Source organism: Schistocerca cancellata, chromosome 1 (assembly GCF_023864275.1).
Source record: "Schistocerca cancellata isolate TAMUIC-IGC-003103 chromosome 1, iqSchCanc2.1, whole genome shotgun sequence".
Taxonomy (NCBI): domain Eukaryota; kingdom Metazoa; phylum Arthropoda; class Insecta; order Orthoptera; family Acrididae; genus Schistocerca; species Schistocerca cancellata.
This window is the reverse complement of record NC_064626.1, coordinates 1,213,611,826-1,213,622,311: the sequence shown is the minus strand read 5'-3', so window position 1 is coordinate 1,213,622,311 and position 10,486 is coordinate 1,213,611,826. Positions and strand designations below refer to the sequence as shown.

Genomic DNA, 10,486 nt, shown 5'->3' with positions numbered 1-10,486 from the left:
GAATCCAGCACGGCGTTCCGTATTACCCTCCGGAGCTCACCGATTCGATATTCTGCTAACAGTCATTGGATCTCGACCAATGCGAGCAGCAATGTCGCGATACGATAAACCGCAATCGCGACAGGCTACAATCCGACCTTTATCAAAGTCGGAAACGTGATGGTACGCGTTTCTCCTCCTTACACGAGGCATCACAACAACGTTTCACGAGACAACGCCAGTCAACTGCCGTTTGTGTATGAGAAATCGGTTGGAAACGTTCCTCATGTCAGCACGTTGTAGGTGTCGCCACCGGCGCCAATCTTGTGTGAATGCTCTGAAAAGATAATCATTTGCATATCACAGCATCTTCTTCCTGTCGGTTAAATTTCGCGTCTGTAGCACGTCATCTTCGTGGTGTAACAGTTTTAATGGCCAGTAGTGTAACACACACTGACGGAAAGAATTGCGCCATCGAAAAATAATTAATTACAGTAAGTGACATATTTATGTGATTAACAGTACAACATCACAAGTCAACGTACGCGCATTGCAGATGGAAAATGCTGATATGTTATTAAACGTTGTAGCCGCTGGAATGTTGAACACAAGTATGCAAATGTGTTTGCGCTTTGTTTTACAAGTGCCGGATGTCAATTTGTGGAATGGAGTTCCATGCCCGTTGCTCTTGGTTGGTCAATACAGGGCCGCTTAATGCTGTTTGCGTTGTCGTCCGATGATACCCTGTATGTGCTCGACTGGAGGCAGATCTGGTGGTCGAGCAGGCCAAGCCAACATGTCGACTCTCTGTAGAGCATGTTGAATTACAACAGCGGTACGTGGCCGGGCGTTATACTGTTGGAAAATGCCACATGGAATGCGGTTCACGAATGGCAGCACAGCAGGTTGGATCACCAGACTGACGTACGAATTAGCAGTCAGGGTGCGTGGGACAACCACCAGAGTACTTCCGCCTTCATATAGTCTGTCTGTAAACTCAAGAGCGAGCAGTGCTTTTGGTGGGGGAAGCGGCCTTTCCCAGAAGAACCCTGCCACTGGCCTACAGCGGCACCCTAAAGCAGTTGCCCGTTACCTGCCTAGCGGTGTAGATCAGCGAGCAGTGATACACGTCGTTCTGTTCGTGGGATCTTAATTGCCAGTGTCGGACAGTTAATTTTGTGTGCTTACTGATATACTTCGGTATCCGGAAGTGATGGCTAACCGCCCTGCATTGCAAGAAAATGTGCAGAATATGGAGAAGAGGAGGTATTTATGGTGTAACGAGCGTTCGATTGTCTGTAATGTTACATGATCATGTGTTAAAGAGGCGGCACAACAGAACTGTGGGTAATATTACCAGTCCCAATCAGAGGGCTGCAATTTATGCAAACGTCAGCCTCGCCACAATAGGACGCATAAGGAAGAAACGCGAAAATAAACCGCGTGCTGGAACCGCCACGAAGGAAAACTGACAATGTTGGGAGGAAACTCTTCGTTATAGGCAGTTTCACAAAATCGGTCATTCGACAAACGATGGAGGACTTTCACATAAACCAAAAAATAATGACGACATTATGGACATTGCTTACTGCCGTAAAAAAAAAAAAATCTGTTTTCTTTGGCAGAAAGATGTTTTACGTAAGACACAGCGTAAAATGGGATTTACCTGGAAATTTCTAGCTTTTAATAGAAACATAAAGTAAGAACAAGGCTTAAATTCTACAGATTGATTGCACCATACGGGGTTCGTTTTGCGAATAGCAGTAGAGGGTACATACATTCACATGAACAGGCATTCGGTTCTGTATTTGTAGCAGAATCCTGACTTCCGTTCCTACGTTAATATTACTTACTCTATAATGTTGTGTTTCGGAAGAAGCTATCGTCTTTTGGATTCATTATGGTCTTAACGGAGTTGTCTAAAAATAAACGCTGCCAGGACATATCTGTACACGGCGTCGACAAAGATTTAAAACGCGCGCCGCGGCAGGACCGGTACTAAGTTGTGAAACAGCCTGTAGAAGCGCCTCGTGACGTAGCTGGATAGGCAGAGTGGGGACTCGTTCGCTCGCTCTTCAGTTTACCGACAGACTATACGAAATCGCATCCCAGACCGCAACTCCAGATGTAGGTCCAGTTGCACCCAGACAGGTTGAATGCAGGCCCTCAAATGACCTGCTTCTAACCAAATACACAGCCGTCACTGGCACCGAATGAGAACCATCTTTCATCGGAAAGCACGGCAGGCCTCCATTCTGCCCTGCAATGAACTCTCACCTGACACCACAGAAGGCGCCAATGGCCGTGGTTTGGGGTCAATGGAATGCACGCTACAGGACGTCTGGCTCGGAGCTGTCCTTGAGCTAACCGATTTTTAACCGTTCGTTGTATCACCGTGTTGTCAATTTCCGCTCAAATTGCTGCTGCAGATGCCATGCGATACGCCAGAGACATACGTCGAACACGATGGTCTTCCCTCTCGGTACTGCCACGTGGCAGCTCGGAGCCGGCCGAAGTGGCCGAGTGGTTCTAGGCGCTACAGTCTCGAACCGCATGACCGCTACGATCGCTGATTCGAATCCTGCCTCGGGCATGGGTGTGTGTGACGTCCTTAGGTTAGTTAGGTTTAAGTAGTTCTAAGTTGTAGGGGACTGATGACCTCAGCAGTTAAGTCCCATAGTGCTCAGAGCCATTTTTTGAGTAGTTCGGAGCCTGGCCTTGTTGCGAGCGCATATTCCCGTAACCACCCCTGATAGCAATCATGAACAATGGCTACATTCCTGCCAAGTCTTCCTGCATTATTGCAGAAGGAAAGTCCAGATTCCCGTAGCCCTATTACACTACCTCGTTCAAACTGAGTGCGCTGTTGATAATTGATTGGTTGGTTGGGTGGTTTTGGGGAAGGAGACCAGACAGCGTGGTCATCGGTCTCATCGGATTAGGGAAGGATTGGGAAGGAAGTCGGCCGTGCCCTTTCGTCGTCCTCCCGAATGCGAGTCCAGTGTCTAACCACTGCGCCACCTCGCTCGGTGTTGATAATTGAAAGCTGGTTTCGCAGGACAGAGCGGATCAGGTTGTAGAAAGGGGCCAAGGTCAATTACTGTTAAGTTATACAAAAATACACAACTTTATTTCTCGAATCAAAGCACAGTTTTCTCTTTAAAACAACAAGGGTCAATTCACAGCTGAGAGCCCAAGTAACTTGTCCAAAATAAGCTTAAATGATTGCTTCTGAAACATCACGATTTAGAGTAACGGCTGAAAGCCGTATTTAAGTAAAATTACTCGCCTAAAGGCCGAAATAATGTTTCAGATCAGCTAAGGAAGTTGTTTGACAGCCAAGCATTTACAAATTCCGGCTAAAGGCCATATTAAGGGAAATTCAAGGTAATTCTTCGACTCAAAGCCCAATTAAAAAAAAATTTCCTTACATAATAAAAGAGAGGCTTTAAAGATAAGCTTTTACACAGTACAACAGAAAAACATCTTTAAAAAACTTGAAGTATCTTGTCGGCTGAAGGCCCAAACAATTACTCAAGAATAATTAAAGACAATCTTAAGATAAACATTTACAGAACACGGCTGAAGGCCATTTCAAGAATTCAAGATAATTAAATAGAAACCATACAGACAAGGATTTATATATTAAAGCCACAGATTTTAAAAGCAACACGGGTGAAGGCCTAAATACAGAGCAAACAAGAATTTTAAATAAAACGCGGTTGAAGGCCTAATCTTAAAACAGTTGACATGAAGTTCGGCTGAAGGCCATATACTACACATAAAACAGGCAATATTAATTACACGGATCAAGGCCTGGCACAGTATCTGCGACCAAATAAAATGACAATTACAAACGACAAATAGTGGTGCTCACAAGGGAACCTCCCCATCGCACTCCCCTCAGATTTACTTATAAGTTGGCGCAGTGGATAGGCCTTGAAAAACTGAACACAGATCAATCGAGTAAACAGGAAGAAGTTGTGTGGAACTATGAAAAAAATTAGTAAAATATACAAACTGAGTAGTCCATGCGATTGATATGCAACATCAAGGACAAATGAGAGTTAGGGAGCGCCGTGGTCCCGTGGCTAGCGAGAACAGCTATGGAACGAGAGGTCGTGGGTTCAAGGCTTCCCTCAAGTAAAAAGTTTAATTTTTTTATTTTTAGTTTGTGTGAGAAAGTCTTATGTTTTGATCACTTTTTTGGGAGTGATTATCACATCCACAAGAAAACCTAAATCGGGCAAGGTAGAAGATTCTTTTTACCCATTCGTCAAGTGTACAAGTTAGGTGGGTTGACAACATATTCCTGTCATGTGACGCACATGCCGTCACCAGTGTCGTATAGAATATATCAGACGTGTTTTCCCGTGGAGGAATCGGTTGACCTATGACCTTGGGATCAAATGTTTTCGGTTCCCATTGGAGAGGCACGTCCTTTCGTCTACTAATAGCACGGTTTTGCGGTGCGGTCGCAAAACAGAGACACTAAACTTATTACAGTGAACAGAGACGTCAATGAACGGACAGATCATAACTTTGCGAAAATAAAGAAAGTAAAATTTTCGGTTGAGGGAAGACTTGAACCATGGACCTCTTATTTCGCAGCTGCTCACGCTAACCACGGGACCACGGCGCCCCTCCGAAGAACTTCTCCTTGATGTTGCTTATCTTACACATGGACTACACAGTTTGTATATTTTGCTTTTTTTTTTCATAGTTCCACACAACTTCTTCCTGTTTTCTCGATTGATCTGTGTTCATTATTTCAGGGCCTATCCACTGTGCCAACTTATAACTAAATCTGAGGGGGGTGCGATGGGGAGGTTCCCTTGTCAGAAGTGTTCCAAGGGTCGGCCTGGGGAAGAAACTCGAACAACAGTTTAGGTGAGACAGGCAGCCAAGCGTAACACTAAACAATCGGGTAGCAACACGACCTACGGATGGCTGAAGAACCAACCAACAGCCCAATCAATTCTCTCAATTCCCTTCCACCCGCCACACTCGCTGCTCTATTTCAACCGACCGACTGCCTACTCCAGTACGCAGACAGCATTCATCTGCTCAGTGGAAATCACAGGAGCTACACACAGTTCCACGTAAACACCCTTGCACAATAACTCGAACAATCGTAAAAGCAATCAATGTGGGACAACAAGGACGAACCAAATACACGTCGATACGACCGACCGAACGACCAACCCAGGTCGTTCCCACTGAAGTTACGTGTGTCGGCAACGGTCGGGCGATTCTTGGCTATCCGAAGCTAACTGCAGCTCCAACCCGACTCAACTCGATGTCCGTTCGGAATTCGGAGACACAGCGACTCGGGCACCCTGGCTCGGACACAACCATGCAGAGGTAACTCTTGCCTATTGGCGACCCGACATCTCTGCACAAGGAAGGAACCGACCCACGTCCGGCACTATGACCAAGTGACGAGGTCTGGAAACGGTCAAGAGACCAAATACACGTCGCCCGATGAGACGACCAACCAAACGACCAACCAGCGGTCGGATAGATCACGCGTGTCGGCAGCGGTCTGCGAGCACTGGCTGTCCGCACCTCACTGTCGCTCCGGCCTCGACTCCGCTGCTGGTCCGTCCCCGACCATAAAAGACGAGACAACAGAACGACAAAACAAGATGACGCGCAATAAACGGCATGAGCGCGAGCCGCGCATGACTCACTAATGGCGACTTTGTCACCCTATAGGCATTCCTGACTAACATCAGCTCATCACGTTCAGACTGAAAAGTAACTATGCGAGGTGCCGGGTATGTGCAGCCAATTCCTTGCCACTCAAGCAGTGTATTTAACACTAAATTCTTCTAGAATCTCCATATGTAAATGATGCTCTAAGCCCCCCCCCCCTATTCTAACTCCAACTTTTGCTGTTGCACATGGATTAAAAAATATACGCGAACTGACTGTAATCAACCCCGCAAGTGGAGTAGAAAAGAGTTTGGCACCTGCAATAATTTAATTTGATAAATAAGTTAAATAAAGGAAGGTTTTATTATCTTAGTGAGAAATGATGGGTTGCTCTACCGATTAACAGAATGAAAGTTCTGTCCAACATAACAATATGATTTATTAAGACTAAACACAAAATAATAAACAAAAACACATGAAACATTTATAATACATCAAATTGGCTCAAAGTGGATACTCAAACAAACGCTATGAAGGTGAAGTTGTCCCTAAACTAGATTGTGAGGTTTAAGACGAAGTGGTATGTGGAGCAAATTCCTTGCCACTCAAATCTTATGAGAGACACACAGCTAACCCAACATTAATTGCTGCTACTCAAGACAGAACAAGGTTAGAAAAAGACGAACAGGCGCGCTCTGCTGAGCTCTGATTATCACCTAGGAAAATCCCTATCTGCCGGTGCTGCGGACATACATTACCAAACTGTCTTCTTAACTGCCAGAGCACGATCTGGCGTACCGGAGGCGATGGCTGGTTGCTTCGACGTCCTCGACCGAAAGGCGAGAGCCGACTACCTAGAGTACCCGCACAGGCCAAACACACAACATTCCCGCCCCCATGACAGTGGCCGTGGTTAAACGTTCCAATCAGCAACTCGAAAACCGGCGGAAAATTCCACTCTATTGCCCGAGCACTACCATTCCACCAATGGAGATTCTTGGCGCCAATTTCTGCGCTGATTTTGCTACGTCACGGAGCTATGCCCTGAGCAAGCCAATCACAGTTACTATTTTGCAGAAAGCGCGGGAATTTTCCCGCCACAACTGCCTGGGTACACAAGTCATTCCCACGCCTCGCTGGTAGACCGCCAGAAAGTGTTTTCGCTAAGTTTCTGCGAAGTAACGGAACCTCTAGCCCAGCCGCTACTTCAGAACCCTCCGGGCGTGTCTTTTGACAATGTTGGCGTCTGCAAAGCATTCACTCGACTTCCTCACACCCGTCGGCTTAACGTTTTCCAGATCAGAGGAGCCCGCCTGTCACCGGACCACCCGGATGACGAGAGACGCTGCGTGGGAAGTCCGCGTGTGAAGGAATAGCGACTTTTCACTGCATTCAATTAGAGAGGAAAACCGTAAGATAGAAATATGAGAGGGGGCTCATGCCACCTCTCAACTACCGCTCACAACCGTTACAAGTTTATTGAAAGAAAACCAGATTTGTATCACGATAGTGGCACTACTAGCGTCACTCTTATGCGAATGCTACAGAATTTCAACAGACAGCATGTTTCAGATGTAGAAACATTTCTACCAACTTTCTTTTGTGCCGCAAATTCCTTCTTGGTTTTGCGATTTTTTTTTCAGTCAGTTTATATACATGAGTTACACCTGGTACCAACTTTTTACTATCTAAACGCCTTTTCCTATAATCCTGCCTTACTACGCACTGCTTTCACTATCAACAGACACCTGATCCTTGTTGTCTACATAAAATGTTATACATGCGGTGCCTAGGCCAGGACAAGTGCAATCGTTGCCACTTGTTGTGTCGTCTACGGAATCAATGGCCACTGTGTCTAACTACGAACTCACCGGCTACATCACATCACATCACTGGCCCCTTGCCCTAACAAAAAGACAGACCGTCTCTGTCCAACAGTAATTATCACATCACTGGCCCCTTGCCCTAACAAAAAGACAGACCGTCTCTGTCCAACACTGTTCAAGGAAACACATTTACAGAAGATTTATAAAATTACTATTCACCTATTAGTTCCCAGAATGATATTTTCACTCTGCAGCGGAGTGTGCGCTGTTATGAAACTTCCTGGCAGGTTAAAACTACGTGCCGGACCGAGACTCGAACTCGCGACGCATGCCTTTCACGGACAAGTGCTCTACCACTTTTTTTAAATCTCATTTTGTTCTATATTGTTCGTTGACTTTGTTCGTGGCGGACGTCCGATGACACTCGCTCAGATTGTTCGTTGATCCGTTTACTCACTTTTTCATTACAGAGGGTAGCTAAACCCTCTGACCGAACACGCTGAGCTACTGTGCCGGCTATAATGTGGAACGCTTCACGATTTTGGGTGTAATCCTTGCGCTGGGGCCATGCTAATCTTCTCTGTATCGTTCCAATCTTAGTAAATGTACCGCCGAAGCGAGTACTTTATTTTGTTCGTTTTCGTTCGTTGTATCTGCTCGGGGCGGACGTCGCAAGACACCCGTTTCAGTTCGTCATTGATCCATTAACTCAGTTTTTTTTATTACAGAGGGCAGCTATCCCTCTGACCGAACACGCTGAGTTACCGTGCCGGCGCACTGAACTACCCAAGCACGACTGACACCCCGTCCTTACAGCTTTAATTCCGCCAGTACCTCGTCTCCTAACTTCCAAACTTCGCAGAAGTTCTTCCGCATACCTTGCAGAACTAGCATTGCTGGAAGAAAGGATATGGCGGAGACATGGCTTAGTCACAGCCTAGGGGGTGTTTCCAGAATGAAATTTTCACTCTGCAGCGGAGTGTGCGCTGATATGAAACTTCCTGGCAGACTAAAACTGTGTGCCGGACCGAGACTCGAACTCGGGACCTTTGCCTTAGTTCGAGTCTCGGTCGGGCACACAGTTTTAATTGGCCAGGAAGTTTCACCTATTAGTTTTCGTTGTGTCCCTTGTAGCAGCGCAGTCTTCTCGTGGGTAATATTCTATTTTTCCATAAATAGCTGCTGCTGTCCAAGTTGGTCCCACTTTTGTTGATACTCTGCTTGTTCCTCTACTAATGACTACTCGCTGACTCTATGACTGTTCACTATTGCCCGTGGCTGAATCTTTATACGTTATAGTGAATTTTTCCACCCGGATCTGGTTGCACATGACGGTCTTCATTATCTCTCTGGTACATTCCATCTACACGTGATCATTTTAATTCTCGTGTGCCGGCCCAAAAATCCGGAGCTGGCTTTTTCCTGCCTGGAGTTTGATCTCGATCCTCGACCCATTTGGCAGATTGACAAGTTTTGCCAACATACATTTAGCAGGTCTTCAAGTGGTGACTGGGAGTTAGCTGCTTCGGAAGGCATTAATGTTTACAAATGCTTGGGTCTGCCCCGCCATTGTGGCACCTGGCGTCAAACAAGCATGGGCGTCTGCCGAAAAGCTTCGTCAGAATTGTTCCACTTGTTTTCTCAGTCAATTAAAGTATTCTCCGGTCACTGCAGCAGTGGGTTCCTTTCTAGTTGTCTTTCTCTGCCGGGGCGCTACAGAAAAAGGCTCCAGCAAGCTGAAATCACCCTTTGTTCGCTTGTTCTGCCGTGCTGTACTGGATAACGAAAATTATCAACCTCTGCATCTACGTCTACACTTCCCATACCACATTACGGTGCGCGGTGGAGGGTACCTCTGGCACCATCACCTTTCTCCCCGTCCTCTGTGTCATTTGCGAATGGTTTGTGAGAAAATCGATTGTCTACAATCTTACATATGAGCTCTAAGTTCCCTGCTTTTCTGATTGTGGTCACTTCGCGAGACAAATGTAGGAGGATGTAATATATTGACCCACTCTCCTTCTAACGTATTCTCTCGGAATTTCAAAGGTAATCCTTTCTGTGATGCGCAACGTCTCTCTTGTAGTCATTACCCCTGCAGTAATGATCTTATTTCGAGTTGTCCGACCCTGGCCAGCGCGTCTGAATGTCATGCCTAACGGCCCGGGTTCGATTCCCGGCTAGGTCGGATATTTTCTCCGCTGACAGTGTCGTGTTGTCCTTATCATCATTTCATCTACATCGACACGCAACTCGCCGAAGTGGCGTCAACTCGAAATACTTGCACCAGGCGAACGGTCTACCCGACGGGAGGCCATAGCCACACGGCATTTCCATTTTACTTAGAGACCCTGTGACGCAAAGGGTTTCTCTTCGTTGGACCTTCTGTGTCTTTGGTTTTGGCAAGTTTGGTGAACGATACTCAAGAATAGGTCGAACAAATTATTTATGAGCCACTTTCCTAGTGGATGAATAACATTTTCTTAAGATTCTGCCAATGAATCTCGGCCTGGTATGCGCTTTTCCTACCATTAACCTTATGTGGTCATTGCACCTTAGGCCGCCTAGGGCGCTTACATGGAGGTATTTTAGGCTTGTTATTGTTTGCTGTCAGTTTTCACAAATAGTGTAATAGAAAAGTAATGTATCCCTTCGCCTATCTACGCAAAGTATGTCATAATTCATCCATAGTTTTGTTCGGCAGTTGCTGTTAGTGTTGACTGTATTATATGCGGCCCACTGTGGTTCAGGTAAGCTAAAGTGTTTCTACCAACTTCGAGGCACTGTAGAGAACGTCGTGAGGATAGGAGCCCGTCATCCAACGACGCTACAGAGCGTCGAAATTATAAGCGCTGGCACATGCCGATTGGCCATCCGATCGACAGCAAACGCTACTTTGGACACTGACGGTCCGTAGACGGAACGTCTCGCAATGTTTGAGACCCCCTGCTTAACCCGCAGGTCAAGACATGTAGGTTAAATTGTGGAAAGGGGCCAAAATAAAGGGCTGTGAGTTGCACTCA

At 46.2% G+C, this 10,486-nt stretch overlaps 1 non-coding gene across 1 annotated transcript; it reads right to left on the bottom strand.

Annotated features, from left to right (window-relative positions):
- Positions 1-7,980: 7,980 nt before the first annotated feature.
- On the bottom strand, positions 7,981-8,087 carry LOC126096948 (U6 spliceosomal RNA). The gene has a single exon (XR_007522078.1). It is a non-coding gene; the product is annotated as a U6 spliceosomal RNA (small nuclear RNA).
- Between the last annotated feature and the right edge of the window lie 2,399 nt (positions 8,088-10,486).